The following is a 27,953-nucleotide window of genomic DNA, read 5'->3' on the forward strand; positions in this document are numbered from 1 at the left end:
GAATCCCGGACCCGCCACCCAGTCAACGGGATCTGGCAGCCAGCGAAATATCGAAGCTGCTTCAAAAAGGAGTCATCCAACCTGTCCCCGCAGATCAGGCCGGATCAGAGACTTACTCAAGATTCTTTTTGGTACCAAAAAAGACCGGGGACTTGAGGCCCATTTTGGATCTCAGCAAATTAAACCTATCAGTGAAAAAGTCCAAATTCCGGATGGTCACCTTGCAATCCATTCTCCCGCTGTTGGAGAAAGGTGTTTGGATGTGCTCCATAGATCTCAAAGACGCCTATTATCACATTCTGATAGATCAGGCGTCAAGGAGACACTTGCGCTTCAGCCTAGGAGACAGTCATTTCCAGTTCCGTGCACTGCCCTTTGGTCTCACCACAGCCCCCAGGGTGTTCACCAAATGTATGGCAGTGGTGACTGCTCACCTGAGAAGTCTAGGATTTCAGGTGTTTCCATACCTAGACGACTGGCTCCTAACTGCCACCTCCAGGCATCTACTCTTCAAAACTCTAGCAGCCACTATTTCCCTAGGCAACTCCTTAGGAATCACCTTCAATTGGACAAAATCCATATTGCTGCCATCACAGCGTATTCTGTTTATTGGTGCAGAAATAGACTCAAGGCAGATGCGAGTCTATCTTCCTGCGGAAAGGATAGCAACACTGCAGTCTCAGGTTCGGGCATTACTCCTCAGATGTCGCGCTCCAGCGAGAATGGTCCTGCAGCTGTTGGGTTCCATGTCAGCCACCATTCTTCTGGTCCCCTTGGCAAGGTTGCATATGAGGATACTCCAGTGGCTCCTATCAGTCCAGTGGTCTTATCAAGACCTTCCCCTCAGTCACCATATATTGATCACAGAGACGTGCAAACAGGATCTTCGTTGGTGGCTTCTTTCCTCCAACCTGAATCTAGGGCGACCATTCGTTCCTCCACTACCCTTGGCCACGTTGACTACGGATGCCTCCCAGACAGGGTGGGGGGGGCATTATCTGGATAGGTCGGTCCAAGGCACGTGGCACTCCGACGAGAGTCTTTCTCATATCAATATCCTGGAAATGAGGGCGGTGCTTTTAACGTTGCAAGCACTGCACGATCACCTCCCTCAGGGTACGATTGCCATTCAGTCTGACAACATGTCGGTAGTCTGGTACTTGGACAAGCAATGAGAGACCAGGTCTTACCCCCTTTGCAGAGAGGCCATGAAGGTATGGGATTGAGCGATTGCTACCAAACATTTTCTAGTGGCAACACACATTCTGGGGAGATCCAGTGTGATAGCCGACAGACTGAGCAGGACTATTCTTTCCCCTCACGAGTGGTCCTTGATTGACAGAGTGGTAACACAGATTTTCACGAGATGGGGAGCTCCATGTTGCGATCTTTTCGCAACTCCCCTCAAGGCAAAATGCCAGCAGTTCTTCTCTCTCACCCCGGTTCCGGGGGAGATCCCCAAGGATGCTCTAGTTCAAGCTTGGCCCCCCGGTCTGCTATACGCCTTTCCACTGGTTCCCCTTCTCCCCAAGGTGATTCAGAAGGCGATTCGCTTGGAAAGCAAAATGATTCTAATCGCCCCATACTGGCCTCGTCAAGTCTGGTTCCCCTTTCTTCACAAATATGCATTGGAGGGTCCCTGATTCCTGCACCAAGTTCCGGACCTCTTGACGCATCAGTCAGGACAGCTCCATCAGTCCCTCCATTCACTGAAGCTAGCAGCTTGGCTACTCCTCTTCCGACCATAGTTAGAAGCCATTCTTTCGATCCTGAAGTCATGCATATTTTGTCCTCGGCTCACAAGACTTCTACTAAGAAGATGTATAGCAGTAAATGGAAGAGGTTTGCTATTTGGGCCCAACTCCGAGGATTAGACCCTATGACAGCCTCGGTGTCAGAGGTTCTGAAGTTTTTAACTTCCCTGTTCAACCAGGGTTGTTCGGTGTCTACCATTAAAGTTCAATTGGCGGCTATTTCCAATTTTCACGAGAGCGTAGAACCACCTTTAATGAGCAACAAGTTGTGCAAAGCTTTTATTAAAGGAGCTTGGCTTCTACGGCCTCCTATATCTCATCCCGCACCACCGTGGGACCTTAACGTAAAGTTAGGTGCATTAACCGCACCTCCCTTTGAGCCGGCAGCAACCTGTGACTTAAAATTTCTTTCTTGGAAGACTGCCCTTCTAGTTGCTATTACATCAGCCAGGCGAGTTTCAGAACTTCAAACCCTATGCGTCAATCCACCATACCTGGTATTTCACAAGGATAGAGTATCTCTTAGACCAAACCCATCCTTTATACCAAAGGTTTGTTCTAACTTTTGTTTGCAACAATCACTGGAATTACCGTTTTCTTTCCCTAAGTATTCAAACAGAGCTGAGTATACCTTTCACAGCTTAGACGTGCACAGACAATTATGTTTCTATTTGGATAGGACACACCAAGCACGAAAATCAGATCAACTGTCTGTGTCCTTTTCGGATAGTAAATTGGGCAAAGCCGTCACGAAAATCACTATTGCCAAGTGGATCAGAGACTGTATCAGTCATATTTATCGCATTTCAAATAAGGAGCTTACAGTTCCAGTGAAAGCTCATTCTACCAGGGCTATGGCCACTTCGGCAGCCTTTCATTCCAAGCTCTCTATTAGTGACATCTGTGCGGCTGCTACGTGTTCTTCTCTACACACCTTTATTTCTCACTACAAATTGGATGTGGCATCTAGGGGTCGAGCTTCCTTCGGTTCCACGGTTCTCCGGACCGTTTTCCAATGAGCCACCCAGGAATTAGGTGCTAGGGACGCTGTCCCATCTGTAAAGAATGTAGGCGAGATAGGATCACATTACATCTTTTAGTTATGTACTTACCATAACTTTAGATGTATGGGATCCATCTCGCCTACATTCCTAATAACCCACCCTCCTTCCCCCTGCCTTGTAGGCCAGAAGAGACCGGACGATCCAAATTCAATTTTTCCTCTCTTGAAACACCTGGCAATGTTATAACAACAGTCTATGTGGGTGTGCATGTGTGCGGACAAACAAGATCTGGGGAAGCAGTAGTGGTGCATCCTGGGATACGAGGTAACTCAGCCAATATGAGACTGCGTTCTATTGTATAGCGGCCGAGTCGGAGCCGAGGATCGGCTCCAAACCCATCTGTAGAGAATGTAGGCGAGATGGATCCCATACATCTAAAGTTATGGTAAGTACATAACTAAAAGTTATCCCCTTTGGGAAAAAACATGTATCCGTGAATTACCATATAGGTGGCAGTACACTAAACACTGAAAGTTTGATAAGAGACTTAGGGACACAGGTGGACAGTGGTCTCACCTTTGATAACCACATCGCCACAACAGTCAGGAAATCCTTCTATGTGGCACACCTCATCACTAAGGGCTTTTCATCCAGAAGAAAGGAGGTCATTGTCCCACTGTACTCATCCCTCGTTAGACCCATTATAGAATACAATGCCCCGTTTGGTATGTACCTCTCAAGACATCTGCAACAACTGGAAAGGCCACAGAAATACCTCACTAAAAGAATCACAGGCCTAAAGCAGATGCCCTACGCTGACCGCCTTAAAAAACTCCAGCTATACTCTGTCGCATATCGTCTACACAGAGGCGATCTTTGCTTAACATACAAGGCCATGTCAAACCCAGAGCTGTTGGACATGCTACACTTAAAGAAATCCCAATCCCTCAGAGCCACATGCTCCAGGGATCTAAACCTTGTCATCACAATAATCAAGACATGCTGGAGGGATAGGTTCCTGATCCAGAGATTCCCCAGACTCTGGAATAGATTGCCCATACATGTCAAGCAGAGTGCCTCTTTGGTCCTCTTCAAAAGGAACCTTGATGATTGGATGGGAGAAAGGAAATTCACCCCGGGGATCACCTCAGTCACCCTGCTAGACAGGGGTCCAGGGAAGTAAATAGTGTGGGAGGAAATAGCCAGGGAATTGTTATGGCTAGGCTTGTATAGGCCCTAGGGCTGATACCCTAGTACCAACCTATGAACCTATGATTCTGCATAGAAGATAAAGTAAAATGGGGATAAAGAGGTTGCAAAGTTGATAAAGTGTTTTTCATCTGATTTTCTGCATTTGTAACAAAAAAGTGTAAAAGTTATATCATTTTATTTTTTTTTTCCTGTAGAATATGGCTGCAAGGCTTGAGAATTAATACCCTAGGACTGCAGTCTCAGTGAAAAGTAGAATGTCTGGAAATCTATTGTGCCATACCAGGAGCATCTGGAGTTGAAGGTAACACAACAATCATTTTTATGGACTGATTCTGCAATAATGTGCATATAGACTGTAACCAAAGACTCAAAAATCTAGCTTTTCTTTTAAACTGTTTGACAACTTATTCTGAAAAAGGAAAACAGTAACAGTTTTAAAATTGTACTGTCATATAATACAATATAAATTTGAAATATAATTTTGTAATTTGTGGAAAAATTAACAATGGTAAAATCAGTTCATGTTATATTTGGAATACAAATAAGGCAGACGGTCTGTTTTCTATTATGGTGTCCAGTTTGCAGGAAATGTTGGCACTGATTACATATTTATTAATGTAGCTAGAACTGCACAGATGTTTTGTTAGTAAACTGAAGTGAAATGCTGCAGTCATTAATAGCATTAATGTCACGTATACAGTTAATAAAATTGCTTAAACTTTGAAAAGTATAATTTCTTTGAGAAACAAACACAGCTAACATATAATTAATGTGCCAATTGAATTAAATGTCTGTCTGAACTTTATCTATATATTTTAAACATAATGTTATTGTAAATGTTACGTCTTTTACAGATGTTTTAATAACAGTTGTTGACATATGTGTAAAATACACTGAAAGTGTTAAATTCTCTGCAGTGATGGAGTGTCCAGTAATGAATACAGTACTCCAAATGTAGATAGTCCAAGTCATAGAGAAAGAACTTATCATTTCTGCTGTCGATGCCTCCTCTGTACATACCAGAATCTCCTCAGTTTTCCTTGCTACCTTTCACATTAATTTCTCAACTTTAAGTCTTGTAATTTACTTTTGCTAATGCTCCTTTTCATTTTCACTGTTGTCAGTACCTCGTTTTCTATTAAGCATATTAGCTTGTATTTCTTTGCTTTGAATCTGAGATATATATATATATATATATATATATATATATATATATATATATATATATTTATTTCCATCCATTCCTTGAACCTTACAAAGTCTCTCTCGTCATGTCTGTTCTAGCTGTTGTATGCACCCTGAAGCAGACCTTGGTGTCATCTACAAAGAATTATACTTGTCTTACAGTCCATCTGTAGTATCACCTGTACAGATTTTGAATAAGGTTATCCCAGAATTGATTCCTGTAACATACCCTTTGTTATTTGTTGTCTAAATGTTTTTTTTTTTTTTTTAAAGTTCTCCTGCCTGGAACTCATTGTAAGTTTGAATAACTTGCCTTTTAATTATTTTTCATAGAATTCTTTCAAATGTCTTGCTGAAAAATAACTATGTCTTATTTATTGCCACTGTCATGCTTATTACTTTGGAGAGTCAGTCAAAGAAAAGTATTTGCTCATCTAAACTGTGGCACTTAGAAATGCCTTGCGTCATCATTATATACATTGCATTACTTATTCAGATAATCCAAGCCAGTATATGTACATATGTATGTGTATATACAGAAAACAAGCAGAATAGCCAAGCCATAAATCCCAAGTACAAGCACAAAGTAAAAGTCCAAAAATACAGGAAACAATCCAGAAACATGAATAGTTTAATATTAACAACAGCAAGCTTTTTTTCAAAAATGCACCTTTTCAAATTGAATTAAACAAAGGGCAATATCATAGGATCATAGAAGAATACTAGGCTATCAACGCAGAGGTAATTTTAAGCCTAGCTGTTTCATCCCAATATAATACATGAAAATGCTAGTCAGTACCCACGATTGAATTTAGTGAAGAATGCCCATGTCCGGGCTGGTTGTAGGCACTATCCCCGGTAAGAATTTATGGAGCCCCATCCACTCATCCAGGTTCCTCCTGAACAGTGTCATAGAGGTGCTGTATTTCACATGAATTGGTAGCCTGTTCCAAAGACACTGCAGTCGCTGGGAGATAAATCTGCCTCTCCAGCATGTCCTGTTTAAGTTGCATGCCATATTTAGGTCCCTGGAACAGTTAGCCCTAGTCCTGTTTGATTTATTGATATGCAGCAAGTTCATTAGGTTTGGGTCTTGGATTGCTCTGTAGGCCAAGCATAAGTCTACCCTAAGAAGTCTATACGACAGAGTATAGATAGGGACTTTAGTCAGTCTGTGTAAGGCACATGCTGGAGCCCCATTGATCTTCTTTGTTAGAAACCTTTGAGGTCTCTCCAGTTGCTGCAGGTGCTTTGTACGGTTCATGCTGAATGGGGAGTTATACTCAATTATGGGTCGGATTAGTGCCGAGTATAGAGGGGTTATAACATCTTTTGTTCTTGAGGCGATGCCTTTACTAATCAAGTTTGTTACGTAGAAAGCCTTCCTTACTACAGCAGACACATGGTGGTCGCAATTAAGGTTGCAGTCAACTTGTGATCCCAGGTCCCTTACCACTTCGTGGGTACTTAGGGTATTGTTGTTGATTTGATACTGTGAAGGGACATTGTTTGTACTGAAGGGACTGATGATGCATTTCTTTGCATTCAGTTTGAGACCATGACTAATACACCAGTCATTGGTCTGCGTGAGATCCTCCTGGAATATACTAACATCATTTGGGGATTCAGTGAATGCACCTAGTTTGCAATCATCTGCAAACTTGGTCAGCCACAACCCCTTAGTTTTGACCTGAACTGCTGAGAAGTAAATGCCAAACAGTAGGGGGTCCAACACTAACCACCATGGCACCCTGCTGGTAACAGGTCTGCTGTTTGATGTGGAGTTACCCATTTTAATAGTGTGTGTCTGTTTTGTCAGCCAGTTGGCAACCCATCTTACAACAAAGGGTTTACATTCAGTTTGCTAATTTTATCGGCAATGCCTGAATGTGGGATTGTTTCAAAAGCCTTTGCCAAGTCGAGGTATGCTGTGTGGACAGATTTGACCTTATCAGTGGCCCTGGTCACATTTTCAAAGAAGACCACCAGGTTTAATAGGCAGGATCTGCCCTTCACGAAGCCGAACTGGGTAGGATCCAAGGTTTGGAGGTCACCTATGTCTTTATTTATGAAGTCCATAATGATACGTTCCATGGCCTTTTAGATGAGTTTGGTCAGGCTTATGGGTCTGTAATTCCTGGGGTCTGTTGCTAGGCTACTTTTGTGGAGGGGAATAACTGTTGCTGTTCTCCATTCCACAGGAACAAAGCCTGTGGTTAGGCTATGATTAAAAAGTGTACTTAATGGTGATGCTAGTTCAGGTTTTAGACTGTTTAGAAAACAGCCTGGGATGTTGTCTGGTGCCATAGAGGCTGTGGTTTTTGCCTTGGACAAGACTTTAAGGACATACTGTTCAGATTTGTAGGGTGGGGGGGGCGTTAGGGGGAAGGTTTGTGATAAGTTAGGAGGGGATAAGGGAGTGGAATTTTTGCCAAACCTATTCCCTATCAGGTTTGCTATCTCTGTGGGGTCAGTGTGTGTAATACCGTTGGGCACTAGTTCTGCACATGCTTGGGTACTACCTTTTAGGCTGTGTGCATAGATGTAAAAGGCCTTATGGTTATCCTTGGCTGTACTTGCTAAGGTTCTCTCAAAGGAGCCCTTGGAGGATTTGACAAGTTGGCTTATTTGCCTGTTGAGCCTGAGGAGGGTGATTTCCCATTTATGGTTATCCTTGGGTGTACTTGCTAAGGTTCTCTCAAAGGAGCCCTTGGAGGATTTGACAAGTTGTCTTATTTGCCTGTTGAGCCTGAGGAGGGTGATTTCCCATTTTTTGGGCCTTGCCTTTGTTTTCTTGGACAGCAACTTTTTGCATTTATTGTAAAGTTTGTTGATGCTTAATGTCCACCATGGCAGCTTGTTTTTTTCTTGGGGCTATAGCTTTGATTCTTTATGGTACAGCCAAGTTTATACACTTAAGCAAAACAAAAAGTGGATGTACCACCATGGCTGCAGAATGCACTTAAAAACAATCCTTTATTAAAACATATGAAAACATACTCAGTCTCCTGGAAGGGTAAAAAGATAAAACATTGAAAAAGGATTTGCACTTTCGGACGTAGCCTTCTTCAGATCCTATACACTTATGTAGGTGATTGTACAGGGCTTTAGTGTAAGCTTTGGTGTAGTTACCACTTACAACTTGGAGTGGGGCTTGGAATACATTTATACCTTTGCCTAGGATGGTATAGTTTTCCTTAGTGAAGTTTTTTAGTCTGATTTCACTGACTGTGAGTTCTTTTTGTTCTAAACACCTTTGTTGAATTATCACGTGACACAGGCAAATTTACATTCATATAAAAGTAATCACACTATAATTAACATTAACATTTTACTCCCCATATATTACTATATATTATATAACCTAAGCAGCATCAGATAAATTATTCAATTCCTTCCTTTTTTTAAACAAGAAACATCTTTATTAAACCAGCACTTACTACACAGGCAATCATACAATTATATAAGTGAAAACAAACCACACTGACACAGTCCTAGTTGCAAGTATTTTACATCACAAATCATACTGACAAACTCCCAGATGCAAACATTATGCATCACTTATAATCTACCCAATCTTTTTTAGTCAAACATTACATAGCTTATTTAAGTCCTGCCACCTTTTAAACCTCATTCATCCCTTATATGTATTGTTCCCACAATTCCTATTTTTTCCTATGTAGTTTGCTCCAACTCTTTTCTAAAGATCTTAATTCCAGTTGTTTTATCTCTGTTACTATATTTATTACTTCTACTATAGTTGGTTTAGATTTTGATTTCCATTTTTTAATAATTGCTTTTTTGGCAGCCACCATTATTAAGCACAGCAAGGCCTTACTATGCCTAGGCAATTCCAATTTTGTATCATACTGTAGCTCTGAAAAATCATTTCCCTTGACAGACCAATCTGCCCACCCAGCATCTCTGACAGTGCATCACGGAGGGAATCCTTAAATTCCACCAATTCACCGCATTCCCAGACAATATGTTCCCAATTACCTTTTTCCCTATCACACCTCCAACATCTGCTGTCTGCCTAAGGAAAATTTCTCTGGAGTCTACTTGGGGTGTAGAAATATCTGTGCAAGTATTTCCAGGCAAAACTCCTAAATCTTCTAGATTTTGTTGCATATTTGGGAGACATACATATATCCCCCATTTGTTTCTTTGGGAATTGCTTATCTAATCTCTCTTCCCAATCCTTTCTAACCTCCTCTGATTGATTCTTATAGTTATGTAATATTTTATATGCTCTACTAATTATTCCTTTTTTAATGGCAGCTTCTGTTGTAGATTCTACCAAAAACTTTACCAGTGCTGATCTTTCATTTAAGACTCCCCTATTTCTTTCTCTTTGCCTATACTCTGGTGTCAATGTCTGATAGGGAAGGCAATCTTTAACTTGCAGTCCAAATAAATTATTGGTGTCTTCGCATCTATCTTCGTTCCCTCACTAGTTATTTACTCCCAATACCTTGGTTCCTTTGCCAGTTTTCTCCAATAAATTCCACCCTGCTCTTGTCTGTTGTCTATATCCTTAATTTCAGACATTCCTGTGGCTGAATCTCCTTTCTCCAATCCCGTGTTGGCTTAGTTCTTAGAATACTTTCTGCTACTTTATGGATATAATATTCTGTATGTTTATTGTTATTCTCCTTAAAGGCTTGCATCCAAAATCTCAGTCTCTCCTTGTTTCTTGAGCCCCCCCCCCCCATTTCATCTTCATCCCTTTCCACTTTGAAATATATATTTTTTTCCTTGTGCTATGTAAAGGAGTCTTAACTGTGTAGCTGTGATGTACCCCTTCAAATTGGGTAAACCTAAAATGCCCTGTTCTACTGGAAGAATCAGCTTATCCCGCTTGACTCTTGCCATCTTCCCCTCCCAGATAAAGTCCTTCAGCTCTTTATTAATTGCTATCCACAACTTCTCCTCTGGTTGATAAAAATATGCCTGACCTGTGTATAAGACTAAAGGGACTAAAACATTTAATTGCTTGTATTTTATTATCCATATTCAATTTTCTCAGTTTTTTTATTATCTTTTGATTAGTCTCTTCTCACATATCCTTAGCTGCCACACTAGAATCATTTTTAATCCATACTCCTTAAATACTTATTCCTGAACCAATTTGTGTGTGGGTACACAATTTACCTCTATTGCCTTTGTTTTAGCTTCATTAATTATGTATCCTGAAAAGATCTGAAACTGTCTCAAAATGTTCCACAACACTGTAATGTCCCTTTCTGGTATTGTCAGGTATAAATTAATATCATGTGCAAATAAAGCCAGCTTTTCTTGACTACCATACCAATTATATCATTGAATTTCTGAGTCGCTTATTTTCTTTGCCAGTGGTTCTAAATACAACATAAGTAATAACGGGAAAGAGGACACCCCTTCCTGGTTCCTCTGCTCAAGCAGAAATTATCGGAGAGGACCCCACCTGCTTTAATTTTTGCCTCCGATCCCTCATATACAGTGGATATAAAAGGTTTACACACCCCTGTTAAAATGCCAGGGTTTTGTGATATAAAAAAATGAGACCACAATAAATCATTTCAAAACTTTTCCCACCTTTAATGTGACCTATAACCTGTACAATTCAAATGAAAAGGAAACAAATCTGTTAGGGGAAAAATATAAAAAATAAGTTGGTTGCATAAGTGTGCACACCCTTAAACTAATATTCTGCTGAAACATCTTTTGAGTACACACCTGACATCAATTAAAGGGACTCGGATTAACCCCAAATAAAGTTCATCTGTCCTAGTAGGATTTTCCTGACATTTACTCAGTTGCCTGCTACAGCAAAAGCCATGGTTCACAGAGACCTTACAAAGCATCAAAGGGATGTCATTGTTGAAAGGTATCAGTCAGGAGAAGGGTACAAAAAATGTCCACAGCATTGGATATACCATGGACCACAGTGAAGGCAGTCATCAAAAATTGAAGAAAATGTGGGACAACAGTGATGTTGCAAAGAACTGGGTGTCCCTCCAAAATTGATGAAAAGACAATACGAAAGCTGCTCAGGGAGGCTGCCAAGAGACCTACAGCATGAGCTATGACAGAGCCATAATGGTGCTTGATGCTGGGATATCTAAGTTCGTGCATGATCTGACGAATCCTGGCACTAGACAGGCAGCTAACCATGACTTTCTCCATGTCCAGCCTGGGGAGTGGAACATCGGTGTGTCTCACAATTGAATTTCCAATGACAAGAAAATTTGTTTTTTGAGTGTTTCTCCTTATGGGCTTGGTGAGTGAGTCACTGGTGTTGCTGTGTGTCATGGGTTTTGTGGGGACTGTGTTAGCTGTAGCAATCTTGTGTTTTGAAGTTCTCTGATGTTTAGGTAAGTTTTTCACGAGAACCTCCACATATGTAGATTTTTGTGTTTGATACATACTATGTGTATGAGTAATGGTACTGTGTGCATATGTAATGTTGGGTGAGTTAACAACCTCTTCTGTGTTACTGTTTTGAGTGCGAGAGAGCATGGATTCAAGATTCTTGGTGTAGATACATCTCTCACACTCTGTACTAGAGTGAGTTATTAGTAGAGGGTTGTCGGTATACATGAGGCAATCGCTACACTGCCTCAAGAGACCCAAGTCAGTAAGATTGGCAGGAGAAACAAGGGTAGTCCAACTGTCCATAATGCTAGGTTGAAGACTATTGTCACTAGGGGTGGCTTTTCAGAATCATTCATGGAAGAGCTCAGTGGTTGGATATTTCTGCCTAGGGTTTTATTTATTTATTTATTTATTTGTGGTGGTGGTGGTGATTAGGTTACACCTCATTAGCAGTATTTCTTTGACCGGGAAAGCACTAAGGATGAAGCTACACTAGTGTGCTACAGTAGTATCTAAGGGAAAATTGTTGAATTTAATTATCCGGCTTTGGTTCACAACTGTGTGGCAGTGCACGGTACTGTGCAACCTGCAAAGAAGCAGAAACCTGCTCAAATGCAGGGTCTAAATACCAGAAGCTAAAAACTTGAAAGAAAATTCAAAAAGATTCAAGAGGACTAATAAGGATGCTTATTCTAAGACCTAGACCAACCTCCCCTTACCAGACAGGGTCCAATCAACACAATCCTCTCACTAAAGTGCAGATAGGCTCCTTTCAATCCAAGATGGCCTGAAAAATGTGCTCAGAACAAACAACCACTACAAACAAACCCAGATGCAGCAAGCCTATGTCTGGACTATGCTATAGCTACTAGCTACCCTAGTTTCAGTGGGAAGCACTAGAGAATGTTTAACACAGCAGAAAAATAGCAGTGAGAAGCTAAAAAAACATGTAAAACAGCAGAAAATCAACAATGAGGCTCTAAAGAATATTTTAAACAGCTAACACATCAGTTATATAAATACTGCCTGGTGGGAAAACCAGAACAAGCAGAATAGATAGCTTTAAAATAGTGAAAAATACCAGTAAATACTTAACAGTGAAATTAGCAGTTACACATTTCAGTATTCATTTCAGTTCATCACATGACATCTTAATGAAACAGTTATCTAAAATGACTTGTCTGTATTACAAGTTTTAAACAGACAGTACCACTAAGACCTGGTGGGATATCATCTCTTAAAATGTTAATCCATCAGTCTGTATATATGTATGTGTGTATGCATGTAAGTATGTATGTATGTACTTATTTAGTTTAGTACTTGCATAAATAAATTCACCCTATCCCAATGGTTTTTCTTCCTTAATCCATCAGACCCACTTGCTTCCCTGTCATGGTAGAAGCCAGGCATTTTCCAGACTTGGGCAAGAGCTTTGTGGCCCATTCATTCTCTATCTGGAGGGCCTAAGTAGCCCACTTGCACCTAAAGAGGGGAGAGTCAAGTGGTGTAGAGTGGAATAGTCTGGTAAACCCAATAGTCTCCCTTACTAACTCCTGGACCTCAAAATCTCTACAGCAGTATTCTTGAGGTCTACTGTTTACTACTTTCTACTGAAAGCATGCATGCATGCATTCACATATACCTTCTCCAGCTAGTGAGACACACCTCTGGAGAGCATGTGGTCAGTAGTTTCATTCTCTCTGTGTGTGCAACATCCAGTTCTGCCTGCAGGCGTCACCCAGGTGGTGATGCAGAGCCACTTGCCTCCTCCAGTATTTGTGGGCCAAAAGTGGTCACTCACTCCATTCTTCCCTGGAGCCCCACTTTCAACATCGATGCTGTTGAGTGAACATGGATCATCATCAGGACTTCATCACTGTCTACCAAGGGAGCAAGACATTATTTAATTAAATTCTGATTTCCAGGTTCTGTATATGGGAATAGTCTATTTTCATTTGAGACCCAAGGGGAAAAAAGCTCCAGGATCACACAGAATGGTAGAAAATAATACTTCTGTGTGCTTTGTGTGAGTCAACAGGCATATGTATATGCAAAGTAAAGCAGTTATAGATGCAAAGAATGCAAACTGATTTTGCATTTGCCACTTTTTACACATTTACACTCACTAAGACATGAGCAGCAGCAGGATAATTAATTCACCACCACAAAAAGAAAGAAGCCAGTGATTATGTTTATATTTTATTAAAATTCCAGTCCAGTAGTTGATCCAAAGTGCAGTCCCACAGCACAGGTAAAATAAACACACACCTGGATCCAATAAAATCTAGTCAACAGCATACACATTACATAAAAGCAAACTTCTCTAGCGCCTCGGCTCATCAGCCTTTGCAAGATAATTAATTCCATTGCTTTCCTGAACTCTTTGATGCCACAAAACCACTTGCTTCTTGAATTTTTCTTTTTTTTTTTTCAAAAAACATGTTTTGGAAAACATACCCTGATTTGTAATATTTTCTTAATGATGCAAGGTACAAAAATATATAGAATAGAGAACTTCTTCATTAGGTTTTGGCCTGCACAATGGTTTTGACATCAAAGTTTGCCTGGTGATGTTAATTTGTGCTGCATATTTATGAGTGAGAATGGTACTTTTTCCAAAAAAATTACTAGTATAATGTGCAAACAGCAGCTTACATTTATGTATGCAGTTGTGCACGACAGAACCATGATATCAGCTTTGCAGTTTGACCAAACCAGCTATCATACTTTTGATCCTGTTTCATCTGTCCAATCTGGCTGTTTGGTAGAGAGCCACTTGTTGGATCCAGTGTGGCCATCTGCTAATGCTCCTAGCCTTGAACTCCTTCAGATTTTCCCCCGTAAGTTTCTTGTGCTCTCATTGACATCAGATCTTGTTTGCTGCAATAGAGAAAAGATGATCATCCAAGCTCAGCTAAGTACTTTAGCTTATTTTTCAACTTCCAGATAATGTTTAACTTTAGATTCACTCTTTTAAATTAAATTAACATATTTTCTAATTTAAAACAGACGGTATTATTATTGTTAGCATAGTTGTACTAAGTGGTTTTAGCTATTTACCTTGTCTCCTTCATGACATGCAGAGCAGTGGCTTAGCATCTTTCAGTTGTATTTGTTAAAAAAAAGTTTGTTACCATTGAAATAAAGTAATTTTGAAGGGGCTTCTACACCCAGATACCTAACCCACTCCCAGGGCAAACAAGAGAAGAGAAAAGGAGTAGGATAAGGGTCAGCGAAAGAGAAAGCTCAATGATGCTGAGTCTTCCTCATATCCAACGATTCCAAGACAAGAAAAAGTTCAATCCCCTCCTGCATTGATAATGGAACGCAAGACTCCACCTTTAGCCGACTGTTGTTATAAGGGAAAAAGTCCCTGTCAAAACTTATAGCAGGTGCTTCTCTGAGAGGGAATGCTCCCATTTCCTCTCCTCCAGGTCATCTACCTCATTAAAGTTTAACAGGTCCTTCCATAGCACTACAGAAACTGGTTGTGAGCCTAATGAAGGTGCAGATAGAGTTGGGTATCATCCCAGACCCGCTCTGTTTCTATGGGCAGATTGGGTTTGCCCCTCTTTACCACTCTTAGCACCTTCCTTGGGATCATTTTTATTTCCAGTGATTTTAGAGTCAACTTGCCTCCTGAAACCTGTCTGCTCAGTGCCAACAGATGCTATCACCTCAGCACTTGCTTCCATATATCCAGTACACTCAACATTGAGACCCGCATTGTCAAGTGGATCTTTGTCAAGTCTTAGGAACCATCATGAACACCGACACGTTACACTAATCTCCATCTTTGTACTATCTTTGTACTATCTGGATCCGTGATGTTGCATCCCCTCCCGGCACTGCCTATGTCCACTTTGGAAGGGATTCTGGATCCACCTTTAAGGTTATATATAGGATGATATCCTCCTCTTTCTGTTGATTCACAGAGCCTCCATCAGTATTGGTTCCAGGTACTGACACCCTTCTGTCAGCCCAGTAAGCAGTCAGGGCCATTTATGTCTTTACTCTACTCTATGGATGGCCATCATGTGGGAAAAATGAGTGAGAAAAATAATAACCAGAGGACATACTGTAGCCTTTTCCTATTCACTTCACCTGAGTAAACAGCTGCTTCCAGATGCCCCATCCATCATGTCAAAGTAGCAGCAAGAGAAAGAGAGAGATGTTCATCATATAGATAACTGCTAGAGTAGCATTAGCTGTATAGTTTATATCCTGCCAAGGATATAACAGTTGGGCAACTTTAAAAGCATCAGGGCACCTTCCATACACCCAGACTATCGGGCAGCTTAAGCTGAGCTGACTAAAAGACAAGTTTAGGTGCCAAGCCCTCTAAAACATTACTGCCACTGATGCTCCTCTGAGGCTTCTGAGGGTTAACAGTCTGCTTGTGCTGTTCCTTTGCTGGGCAGATAAGTTCCCTTTGAGGAAAATCCTTCCATTTAATAATTTTGTTTATTATTGATATTCTTCTCTTTAGGGAAGTTATTTTAAAGCTAGGAGTTTGTGTTTTACTGGACTGCCAAGAGACTGTAGTGCACTTTTAAACAGGAGTCAGGTTAAACGTTGTATAAAGTAACCGAAAACCATTTTTTTCTGTTGAATAATTGTGTTTATTTTATATTGTAGTGCTGGAAAAGTGTTTTAGAGTGTTTTTGCTATGTCTCTGGAAAAAAATGCCTTTAAAAGGCTTTTTGTTTTTACTGGTGTTTGCTGCTTGCTTTCCCTGCAAAAGAGACACAATTTTCAGTATGACCATGGAACAATATGTTGGTTCCCACAGTTGGTCCTTCTTCCAGCCATAAAATGAAAAAGTTACACAAATAGTCTTTGCCACGACAGCAGGCTAGCAATTTGCCTCAGCTTCAGGTGGGTGACTCTGCTTTGGCAATTAGTTGTACCTTAGACTACTTATCTTTCACCTCAGTTCCCTGTAGTGTAATACTACAGCCATTATGAACTGGGGATAAGCCATGTCTTCTGCAGCTGTTTGGATCCCCTCAGTGGGTAAGGGAGAGCTATTCTTGCAGTTCTAGGAGAAAGAACAAGTAAGGCTTTTCTATCTTCTCAGAATGTTGTGATTTTTCCTGGGGAAGCTGCTGATGCTGCCTTTAGTAACACTGTCTTTTTAACACCTTTATTGATTTACCGCTTGTGACACAGGCAAACTTATATTTGTATAAAAGTAATCAAACCATATTAACAAGTTCACATTTACAAACATTGTACATCACAGATATTGTTCTATACCATAAAAGCAAAGCAACATTACATAATTGCTCAGTTCATGCTTTCACTTAAACCTCATTTCTCCAGCAAAACATTTTTCTGATTGTATTGTTCCCACAGACCATTTTTTTCATGTAATTTACGCTTACCCTTTTCTAAAGATCCCACTTCTTGTTCTTTTATCTCTATTGCAATATTCACTACTTCAAGTATATTTGGTCTAGAATTTGATTTCCATTTTCTAGTAATTGCTTTTTTGGCAGCCACCAGAATTAAACTTAACATGGCCTTACTATCTCTGAGCAATTCAGATCCTGTATCCCAGCTCAAAATTAATAATAATAATAATAATAATAATAATTTTCTTAGACTTATTTACTTGCCCAGAATTCCTGACAGAGTATACTCTGTGGGGAATTTTTAAAGTCTGCCAATTCATTACACTCCGAGAACATATAGTACCAAGTACTTCTTTCTTCCCCATTACATCTCCAACATTTGCTGTCTACCTGAGGAAAATTGTTTAGATTCTGCTTGGGGTATAAAAGTATCTATGCAAATACTTCCACCATTAATAACACTTTTGGCCTGATTTTTTTGTCAGGAAGAAATGGAAAAATAAACATGTTGTCTAATGCTCATCTAATTTCCTTAGACAGGAGTAGTTTACTGGGCCTGGCTCAGGGTTTAATTCAGGCTATTGATCCTCCTTGTAAAGTAGCTTCTGGTAAAAGAAAGAGGGATACTTGCTTTCCCAAAGAGATTCAATATTCTAAATCTGGACAGGAGTATGAAGGGACAGATACAGTCTTTTCCACAAAATTTCTGATTCAGAATCAGAGAAGGGCTCAGGTTTTGACTCTCCCTGTGTGAGTGTGAAGGGAGGGTCTCTTTTTCTGAGACAGCTTCTAGAATGTGTCATTGTTTTCAGTGGGAGAATACTGAGGTTTCTCAATCCTTAAGAAAATACTACAAGCTGTTACAGAAGGAATTTATAGAACCTGCACCTAGTCCTCCAGTTCTGTCAGCTTTTGGGGACATGTGCCACTACCTGTAATTTTCCTTACAGTTAGCCAGCTGGCCCTAGAAAGGCAAATAAAGTTCCTCTGTCTTTTAAAAATTTAACACTGTTCCCAATTCTGATCCAGCAGCTATAGTTTTAGATAATTCTGCTGCTGCTAAACACTTGGTTGATTCCAATCCTACTGTTTCTGATAAGGATGGTAAGATTATTGATTAGAAAGTATATTCTTCTGCGGCTTTGATTTTCAGAATGTTGAATTGTCAAGTTCTTATTTTAAGGTTTGATCTGACTAATTGTGAAGGCATGAGAAATATTTTATCTGTAGTTTCTTCGTATGAAGAGAAATCTACTTTAAATAATTTAATTTATTTTATTGTTCGAGTCACTACTTATTGTATAAAATGTGTGTATGACTCTTCATTCTTCTTCAGGGGCTATGGCCACTGGTCCTGTTTTGAGGACGTTTGCATGGCTGCATTCTCAGAACGTCTGCGATGATGTTAAAAATGAGTTTTAAATTCTGCTTTAGGCAGAGATTTGTTTTTTGGTCCTCTGATGCATAGATGAAGTGTGATGAAAGGGGTAAGCTCATACAGGGAATTTCTTAAGATTTTTCAACCCTTCATTTCTAAGTATCCCAAGGGATTCTCTAACTACTCATCCAGTTTTGGTAAGAAACAAAATAAACAGTCTCAACAAAATGCAGGTAAACAAGACATTTAAGAAGAAATGGTAAGAGAGTTCCAAGAAGAATTCTGGAAACTCCCAAAACCAAGGACAGTTCAGTAAGTCAAAATGACTATTTAAGAGACTTTGTTCGCCACTTCCCACTCTGGCAGCTCTTTTTTTCAAGAAATTCTGAATATCCACTTTTCTTTTTGGCAATAAATCATTTCAGACAAATCGGTTCAGAAGATCATTCATCAAGGTTTACATATGGCAGTGGGAGGAAACTGTTTTTTTCCAGGTGGTTATTCATCATCCTGCAGACCAGTCTCTTTTTTTTTCCACCTGTCCTTCATCAGATGCTGCCCTGAGGGTGACTGAACCAGTTCCCCCAGGTTTTATTCAAGTTTTTAATTTCAAGGAAGAAAGTATTTGAAGACCATTTCTGGAACTTTCTTTCCTAAACTGTTTTTGATATTGCCCAAATTCAAAATGATATCACTTCACAACTTGTTACCTCTTCTTCCTCATTCAAGCTTCCAAACTAGATTTAAAAGATGCTTATCATCACATTCTTGTTCATCCAGACTGCATGTGTCTGTTAAGGTTTTGTGTGTTTGGTTCACATTACCAGTTCTCTGTCATACACTTTGGACTATCCACTGTACCATGAGTGTTCACAAAGTGTCTAGTTCCAGATATAGCTCATTGCAGGATACATGGTATCCACATTTTTCCATATTTTCATGACTTTGCAGTCTTTTTCAAAATGCAGGGATTGTCAAAATGCAAGTCTTGGTTGAGAGATCTCTTATACAAGCTGATATTTCAAGTGAACATTTAAAAGTCTTTCTAGACTCCTTCTCACAGGATTGTGTTTCTAGGATGTCAGCTGGACATCAGAGCTGAAAGAGCTTTTCTTCTGCAGAAAAAAAAACGATCTATATGTAGTTTCTAATGTTTTCCACTCAGACATCAGTTACTGCAAGGGAATACCTCAATATTTGGCGTATCTTATCTTTTATGATTTTCATGATACCCCTGGAAAGATTCCACTTGAGAAAAATAGAGTGGTATTTGAAGTCTCTTTGATCACAACACCAACACCCTATGTGTTTTTAGATGCCAATGTTGGGGTTTGCTAGTAGAGAAATCACTTGGTGGAGACAACAGGTGTGTGTAAATCCAGGTCACCCCTTCTCCCTCCATGTTACAAAGCAGTTAGTCACCATGGATGCCTCAGACTGTGCTTGGGGAGCAGTTTCAGGATGGATAAAAGTGCAAGATGTGTGGACATCAAGGACAGATGCAAGCATATAAATATAAAAGAGATGCTTTCCCTGATCCAGACACTCAACTCTCTGAATCATCTTTGGTCCTCAGGACCTCTTCAAGTTGTTACAGACAATACCACAGTCATGTGTTACATCAACAAGGAAGGGGGAACCAGGTGATATGCCATCTGCAGAAAAGCCATGTTAGCTTGCAATATAGCTTCACAGCACAGTCTTACTCTACAGGCATCCTGCATTCCTTCAGAGCAAAACTGTGTGGCAGACAAACTGAGCATGACAAGGGTAGACCCTCACAAATGGAAACTAGATCAGGAGGTTTTTCAAGATGTGATCAGTCTGTGTGGAGTTCCTCAAATAGACCTCTTTGCCTCCTCTCTGAAAAATTAGCTGGCAAGATTCTACTCCAGGACTCCATGCAAGGAGGCCTGAAAGACAGGTGCTTTTTCTATTCCTTCGACAATAATGTTCCTGTATGCTTTTACACTTTTTACATTAATTGCCAGGGTACTTATGAAGACTCAGAAGGAATCCCAGAAGATCACTGTGTTGACTTCCTTTTGCCCAGGCAACCATGGTTCTCCCTTCTTTTAGAAATGGCTAGGGGAAATTACTACAAGCTTCCATACAGTCTTTATCTACTCACACAGGAATAAGAGTGTTTGATATACCTCAGTACCAGTCAACTTCACTTGACTGCCTGGATGATAGGGTCTTAATTCCTTTTAGGCATCTGTTTACTGAGGACATGCAACAGGTAATAATGGAAGCAAAAATGCCTGATAGTAGAAAATCATATATTAACAAATGGAAATGTATTTCTAGATGGTGGCAACAACATAACTTGCACCCATTTTTGTTCTTTGGTTTTACAGTATTTGTGTGAGTTAGTATCCTATGGTCTTTCTTACTCCTGCATCAAGGTTCATTTATCGATCATTTCAGCATGTGTGCCCATGGATCCTTATCTTTTAATGCATTCTCATGTCGGAATATTTTAAATGAGGCCACCAAGAAAACCAGTGGCCCCTTCTTGGGATCTTAATTTTGTGTTTGAGAAGCTAACGTGCTCCATTTTAACCAGCTAACCTGGCTGACTTGAGATTATTAACATGGGAAACAGTTTTACTGATTGCTCTGACCTCTGCAAAAAGATGTAATTATATTTCACAAATTCTTCTGCTGTGATTTTTTTCTACTACCCACTGTTTGTATGGACCATTACTAATGTAGTGGTGTCACATTTTATTTTGCTGTTATTAATTTAAATATGCCAAATATTTTATATTTGCAAACCTTTCCTCAAACAGTTTCAGTGCTCCACAGAGTGAATATTTTGATGTGCATACATGTCAGATTGTGTGCTCCCTAATTCACAGCCTACCATTCCTATGAAATTAGCCTAAACACTTGAATATTTGTGTTATTATCATATTGTACCTGAAGCACTTGCATTTCTGAATGAGTTTCTTACTCCCCTTCTTTTACTGTAATTTGTGGACTAATACTTACTTACTAGCAAAGTCTGCTCAATACTAATGCACTACATTCATTTTTTCATTAATTGAAATAATTCAAGTATTTCTTATTATCTGTAACGTTCATCTGAGTCTTTTTATAACCCACTCTCTAGATCTTGCTTATCCAATCTAGCAGGCACAGTTGTGGCTTTCTCACTTTTATGGATGGGTAATGCACGATTGTGCCAGCTGTATCCACCATGATGGATATCAAAATTCATCTATCTTCTTAATCATTTCCGAGCCTTTGTGTGACACAGTGCCCCTCTATGACACTTTGTTTGTGATGTCCAGACAGAGCAAATAAGCATCTGGTCACAAATGTGAGATCCCTTTAACAATGTCTATTAGCTGGAACTTGAGAGCCTGCAGTAATACTGTTGTCATGTCATTCATTTCTAAATACAGCATCATAGTGTCAGGTGAAAGCAAATATTTGGCCTCCATACTAACATCTGAAGAAAGTGATCCTGTTGTAGAACTTTCTGCCTGGCCTGTCTGACCTCCACCACACTTTTGAGTATCCATAAAATCAATGCAGGATACTGATGATTCATCTCTGTAGTCCAGTAAATGTATGAGGGGACACATACAAAGATTAATTGACATGTATCCAAACACTGAAGCACACCAAAAATGTATATCTAAGACACTGTTAAGAGATCACTGCTCAGAGTCAATCCATTCCATTGTAGAAAAAAAGCAGTATAAAATATTCTTACTTTATTTATATTCTACGTCTATAGAATAATTAGATGGTGCACTAAATGTTTCATGTTAATGTTATAGCATTAGTATGCAAATGTGACCAGACATGATGTTAATAGTCCTGTACACCTTGACCCAACTACCACCACCATACTCTGATGATCATAATATATATACGTACTCGGAGCATAACAAATGTGCTACACTGCCTAGGAGTGGTATTCATAAAAGCACTGGTAAAAATAATATATAGAAAGTTCATTCACCCTCCTACAGGCACCACTACAAAGTTTGCCAAGAAATCTGTGTAGAACATGCCATGCAGTTGCCAATACATTAGTTTACTCTGCAGTCCCATTTCCTGGACTCTGGAGCCATAGAATTACCATGTCTCACATTCTGCAGTCCATCACACATCCACAGATATTTTCAACTACTGTGAATACAACTAAACATACATGCACACCTGGATGGTAAAAGTGAAGGTGTAAAAGTGAAGGTGATCACCTACACAACAAAACCACAACTCAGTGACATTACAGTACCAAGTTGCATAACACTGTAGTGTACTGTAGCTGCTAATAATCACCATCAGTGAACTGTGATCATCCAGTGCAATCTGTGAAGCACTGCAGCCAAGCAGATAACCTACCAAGATATTGTATTTATGTTGAAGTACTAAAAGAATATACTAAATGTCATTCTACAGTTGGGATTCCTGATGTGTGAACAGAGGGAAGGAAGTGATATGTGGAGGTTCAGCCCTTCTCCTCCTAGCAGTACCACATAATATTGCAATGACAACAGTACTAAGTAGCCTGTGAGCCACATATATTGTGCTCTTGAGCATCCATGTAGTGGTGCCCCTGAACTGCACAGCTCTGCACTTTACATGGTTTAGACTGTGTTGTCTATCATACATCCACGTTGTCACTCTGAAAGCAAAGATTAACAAACAGTACATGTGCACAGCTATGTCACTTCCACACTGAAGTAGGGGAAACACACAGAGAACCATGATACTGGATGACTGACAACAAATTACCATCTTACATGGCCTGGTAGATTGTGTTATGTTCAGCTCACCATACATGACTCCTCTAGCATGACCATGTGCTGCCAGGTCAAATCAATAGTCAGTGCACTAACAAAATCATAGACATAATACGAGGAATATTTCTGTGGAACATGCATGGATGTTTTCAATGACTAAACATTTTACTGTTTTATTTACTGCAGGGCATTCATACAAGCTGAATGTGCATGCTGGGCAGACATGGTGTGCTGCTTAGTTAACTAATCTAATTAGCAGTTTGCCTGTACAAAACTAATAAGAAAACTAATAAGAAAACTATTTGTCCCCTTTGTGCCCACATACAATTGTGTAAACCTGATCTCAGTCTGTGATGCAGATGGTAAAAAAAAGTGTGAGCTATCCATGTACACAGATACCGTCAGTTAATACAAAATTCACATGCAGCAAAGTGCATGCTCATCTTGAAGGCAGTTTTATAGCCACCCCTGTGAGCATCTTACTGTTTAGCTGTCATATTTGAGATGATACATTCTGCGTGTACCATTTCATTACTCAGCACACTGAAATCATTCCCTGAATATTCCATCACACAAATGTAGCAAGAAATTTAGCAACAGAGCAAAGCAAAACACTTACAAATTAAGCATGTTTTCCTCTCAGTAAAAAAAATGTTTTCTGCAGCCTGGTTAGTTTTGGTTCTGGTGTGGAAAACTGTTTTCATTATGCAGTTTGGAGAGCAGTATCCTGACGGTGGTCAGAGTACTGTGGCTGTGACATGCAGATTTCCTGTTGGATGATGCAAGGTGTCACAAAAGGAAATAATGCCAGCCCAGCTATCTGGAATTTTGAAAATAATTATATGCCATTTGTGAATATTAATATGATTTATATAGAAGTGTGACACAGGGAGATATTGCCAGCACAACTGTCTGGAATTTTGTAAATGGTTATGTGCCATTTCTGAATGTCAACATGATTCATATGCTTGTGTTACAAATGTATTAGAACTGTATGTCATATTGTATAGACGTGTGCTGAAGAGATATTTTTATATACACTATTGTAACTGTTTAACGGGGAGACTGAAACACAGAAGATTAACTTGCAAAACTTCAGAAGAATGGTTGAGGTTAAGTTACTTTATAGCTGGGCCATAAACAAAAGATGTTATCTCTTAGCTTCAGTGCAGTAACAGACACAATATCTAGAACTAGAAGTTTTTTGTATTGTCTTTACATGCGAAGGAATGTAAATTATTTTATGACTTCCAACATTTGTCAAAGATCTGAGGGCTATGTATTTTCACAGGGAGATGCTAAATGCTGGCAGTTTCTAGCAATGGGTTGTTTTCACCTGGGATAGTCAGATGACAAACATGATGTCATCCTGCAAGTATCCCAGCAGCAATATTTGAGATATTAATTTAAGAACTCGCTGAAATAGAGACAGTGCATTTTGTAGTTTGTCTTTGACCTGGCAGCATCAGCTGGGAAAACCCACTCACCACATCTATCTTCCCTGGCTCTGTAAGTAAGTTAACTAGGGTACAGTAATTTATTTTAGATATAGTTAGGAATATAGTAAAGATTAGTTTAGATGTTTTCTGTATTTGTTGGAGACTGTCCTGCAATGTTGTTTTAAATATTTCCTGTGATTTTGAACTGTGAAGTTACTGTGATGATTTACTGAGTATTTTCTTGTTCTTTTATTATTTATTATTAAACATATTTAAACCTGTCTTTGTGGCTGATATTTGTAAGACATATTTAAGCTCTTAGAATACTTGCATATCTATTTGGTGACACTGTGAGGGCCACTCCTAATAGCCGTGCTCTTGGTCAAACTACCATTTGTATTAACAGTAGCATTAGACAGTAAGATTGGACACCATTTGTTAAGGGCCTTAAAGCAGCTGATAAGGAGTGGCTAGTGGCAGTCTGAACTACCTTATAGTCCAGGCAAGAGGGGGCATAGCTAATAAACCAGTGCCAGACTTTCCCAGGTGTGTGTGTGTGTGTAAATCAAATCTCAAAGACTGTGTGTGTGTGTGTGTGTGTGTGTGTGTGTGTCTGTGTGTGCGTGTGCGTGTGTGTGTGTGTGTCAGCTACTTGGGCAGGGACATGAAGCACTGGTTGGACAAAGAGGGTGCTGGAGGTCTTGGATTGGCCACTCAGCTGACATCTCAACTCTATAGCTGTGCCAGTGGAGAGTCTTACTGGGGATCTGGAGAAATCAGCCCCAGACTGACTGTGGTCTCTGTGTGCTCTTAAAGGAAATTGCACTTTACTGTGTGTGTACTTGCCATTCTCCCGATGTGTACTTCCCCTACTATTGCCAGTGGTAAGGATTGAGGCTCTTTGATTACTGGGCCAGTGCTGGGGCATCACACAAGATATGAGACTCAACCAGGTGTCTGTCAGGGAGTTTGACAGTGGAAATTTCTTAAGTAGTTGTTAGTTGGAGCAGAGCACTCAAGCAAACATATGTCTTTGTGGCAAGTGGTACTTCAAAATTAAATAAAGAATTTCTGTTGGCTGGTGCAAGATGCATGACTCAACCAACTGTCTTCATGGGAAACCGTATTGCAAGATTCAGTAAAGGAGCCATCTCTGTTGGCATAGAAGGTCGACACTTTGGTACGATTCACATTACCTGAATTCAGTTAGGGACTTGGAGCTGGCTCATGGGAAGGAGAAGAATGACTTGGCTGCCCTCCTGTTTTAAGATGGAGAGGGTGAGGTTGTGTGCCTGGGCATGCCCACTGTGATAGAATCCCCAATGGAGCTGTGGATCTCGTGGAGGTACTGTCTGTGTGGAAGGGCATGGCCATTGATTAGGTATGCAAGGAGACATGTATGTAGAGTGTGGTGGTCCATCGTATATGTACCCCTTGGATGATTCAGGCATGCACAAGGGATGCTACTGAATTAAAGCGATAATTAAAAAAATCCCTATGTAGATAACAGCACAACTCCCAGCTGACTCAATCCTCTTGTCCAGAGTGACTGAATTGATCAAAGGGATGTTGCCTAGGAGGATCCAATTGCCTAACTGAGAGATGAGTGGTTGGCTTTATATTTAGTGAGACCAACTTTCTGTTGTCTGGTGCAGCACACATGACTCAAGCAACTGTCTTTCTGGTGAGTGGCACATTGAAAGGGCACACAACTCAGTTGAATTAATGTGGCTAGTACAATAAATGTTACCAAAGGATTTTCTTTTTCCTGTTGCAGGATGTGTGCCTTAAATCACTGCACTTATCATGAGTGCTACATCCGAACTCACTGAAGGATTTTCTGTTAGCTGGTGCTGGACATACAACACGGCCCACATTTTCATTATTACTAAGCACTATATTCTTGTTCTGATTATTTGAGCCTCCAAGGTATGTCATATACTATTCCCTTAGGATGGTGTGCCCATAATGCTTCATAAGTTATTGCCACAGTGATGCATTTTGCATTCTATAAATTGGCACTGTGCATGTGCTCATATGCAATTTATGGCACAGCTACAGCAGTGTCCCTTCTTGACTTGCATGTAGTGGTATGCCTCAGCTCATAATCTGTTGCTTGGTTTGGGGCTAGAATTGCACAGTTCTGGTGCAGACTGATGGGCTGAGGGAGCTGTTTTGTGATTTCCTTAATTACTGATAAACTCTTCTTCTTGCAATTGTAGTAGTCATTGATAAGCTGCACCAAGAGAGATTTCTGGTAGAGGTACATCAGTTATCTTGCTGGTGTCACTTATCCACTGTAGGAGCACAGTGTGCCATTTGAATTGTTCTTAAACAAAAAGAAGAATTAACACTAGGATTGGCTGAGCTGCTTTGGAGGTGAGACGATTTGCTGCATGCCCCCATTGCACACCCACCCCTCGAGCATCACTCCACAAGTAGACTCGGATGGCAGAATGGTAACATAACAGAAAAACACCTAGCAGAATGGTGACAACTGAGACCCCCAGACGATCTTAAGCATGACAAGAACCAAAATATATACATTTATTATTTCCTGGTCGACTTTGTCAGCCTTAATTATTTTCATATTGTACTCTGGCACAAATGGTGGACTGACTATGCTACCATCTTACAATTGTCAGAGAACAGTTGATCTGATGTTGTTAATCCGTGTTCATTCCTTACGTATAGGTATTGGTTCCGACGTCGGATCCGAGCCGGCCATCTTCCAAGCTCGCGTCAGCTACAAACTCTCGAGCTAAAACTCTTACCCAGAATTCCCCTCTCCCTGTTACCTCAGATTTTGTTTGCTGAGTTGCCATTCGGTCGTGTCAAGCTACGTCTCTTGAGCTAAGTATAATATTTTGGTGTCATACTAGTTGAAAACAACTTTTTCTCTCAGAAAAGTTTCTAAGTTGTTTTCTCTTACCTTATCGCATTTAGCGACTATCCCTTCTTGAAATTTTTCAATCTTTTTTTACAGCGAGGTATTTTCTTCTTTACCATCGTTGGTAGACCCCTTTTCTTGATTGCCTTAGGGTATTTCTTGTACCATTGTTGGTATTCTTTCTGATTTCCTTCTTTTCTATCATGGCAGATAAAAAAGGTAGTCCAGGATTTAAGAGTTGTTCAGATTGTGGCCATAAAATTACCTACTTCAGATGCACATTCTCTGTGTGTCTATTGCTTGGGTGTGCCTTATTTATCAGTTGATCTGCCCTGTGGAATTTGTAAGAACTTCTCTAACAGGATGTTGATTGAGAGGAAAAATAAATTGTTACTGAAGTGGCTACTCAAATCTCCTTTTTCAGAGGCTATTTCTGGGTTGGAGGCTTCAACCCCTCCAAGATCCCATAAGAAAAAGACTGATGAACATTCAAAGGCCAAACTCTTCCTTTGTCCCTGGCTGGGGACTCCCACCAACCAAGATCCAAAAAGGCTACGCTTTCTACTTCGGATATGACTCTTTTGGCTCCAGCGCTTCGGTGCCTAGACCTT

The 27,953-nt window shown here is 40.1% G+C and overlaps 1 long non-coding RNA gene across 1 annotated transcript in view; it reads left to right on the plus strand.

The window, feature by feature from the left end:
* Positions 1–27,953, plus strand: part of LOC122791696 — a 239,307-nt gene that overhangs the window by 43,266 nt on the left and 168,088 nt on the right. The window contains exon 2 of the long non-coding RNA XR_006363186.1: positions 4,165–4,271. This is a non-coding gene — a long non-coding RNA (uncharacterized LOC122791696). The remainder of the gene's footprint in view (positions 1–4,164; positions 4,272–27,953) is intronic.

Source organism: Protopterus annectens, chromosome 17.part0 (assembly GCF_019279795.1).
Source record: "Protopterus annectens isolate FY-2018-M chromosome 17.part0, PAN1.0, whole genome shotgun sequence".
Taxonomy (NCBI): Eukaryota; Metazoa; Chordata; order Ceratodontiformes; family Protopteridae; genus Protopterus; species Protopterus annectens.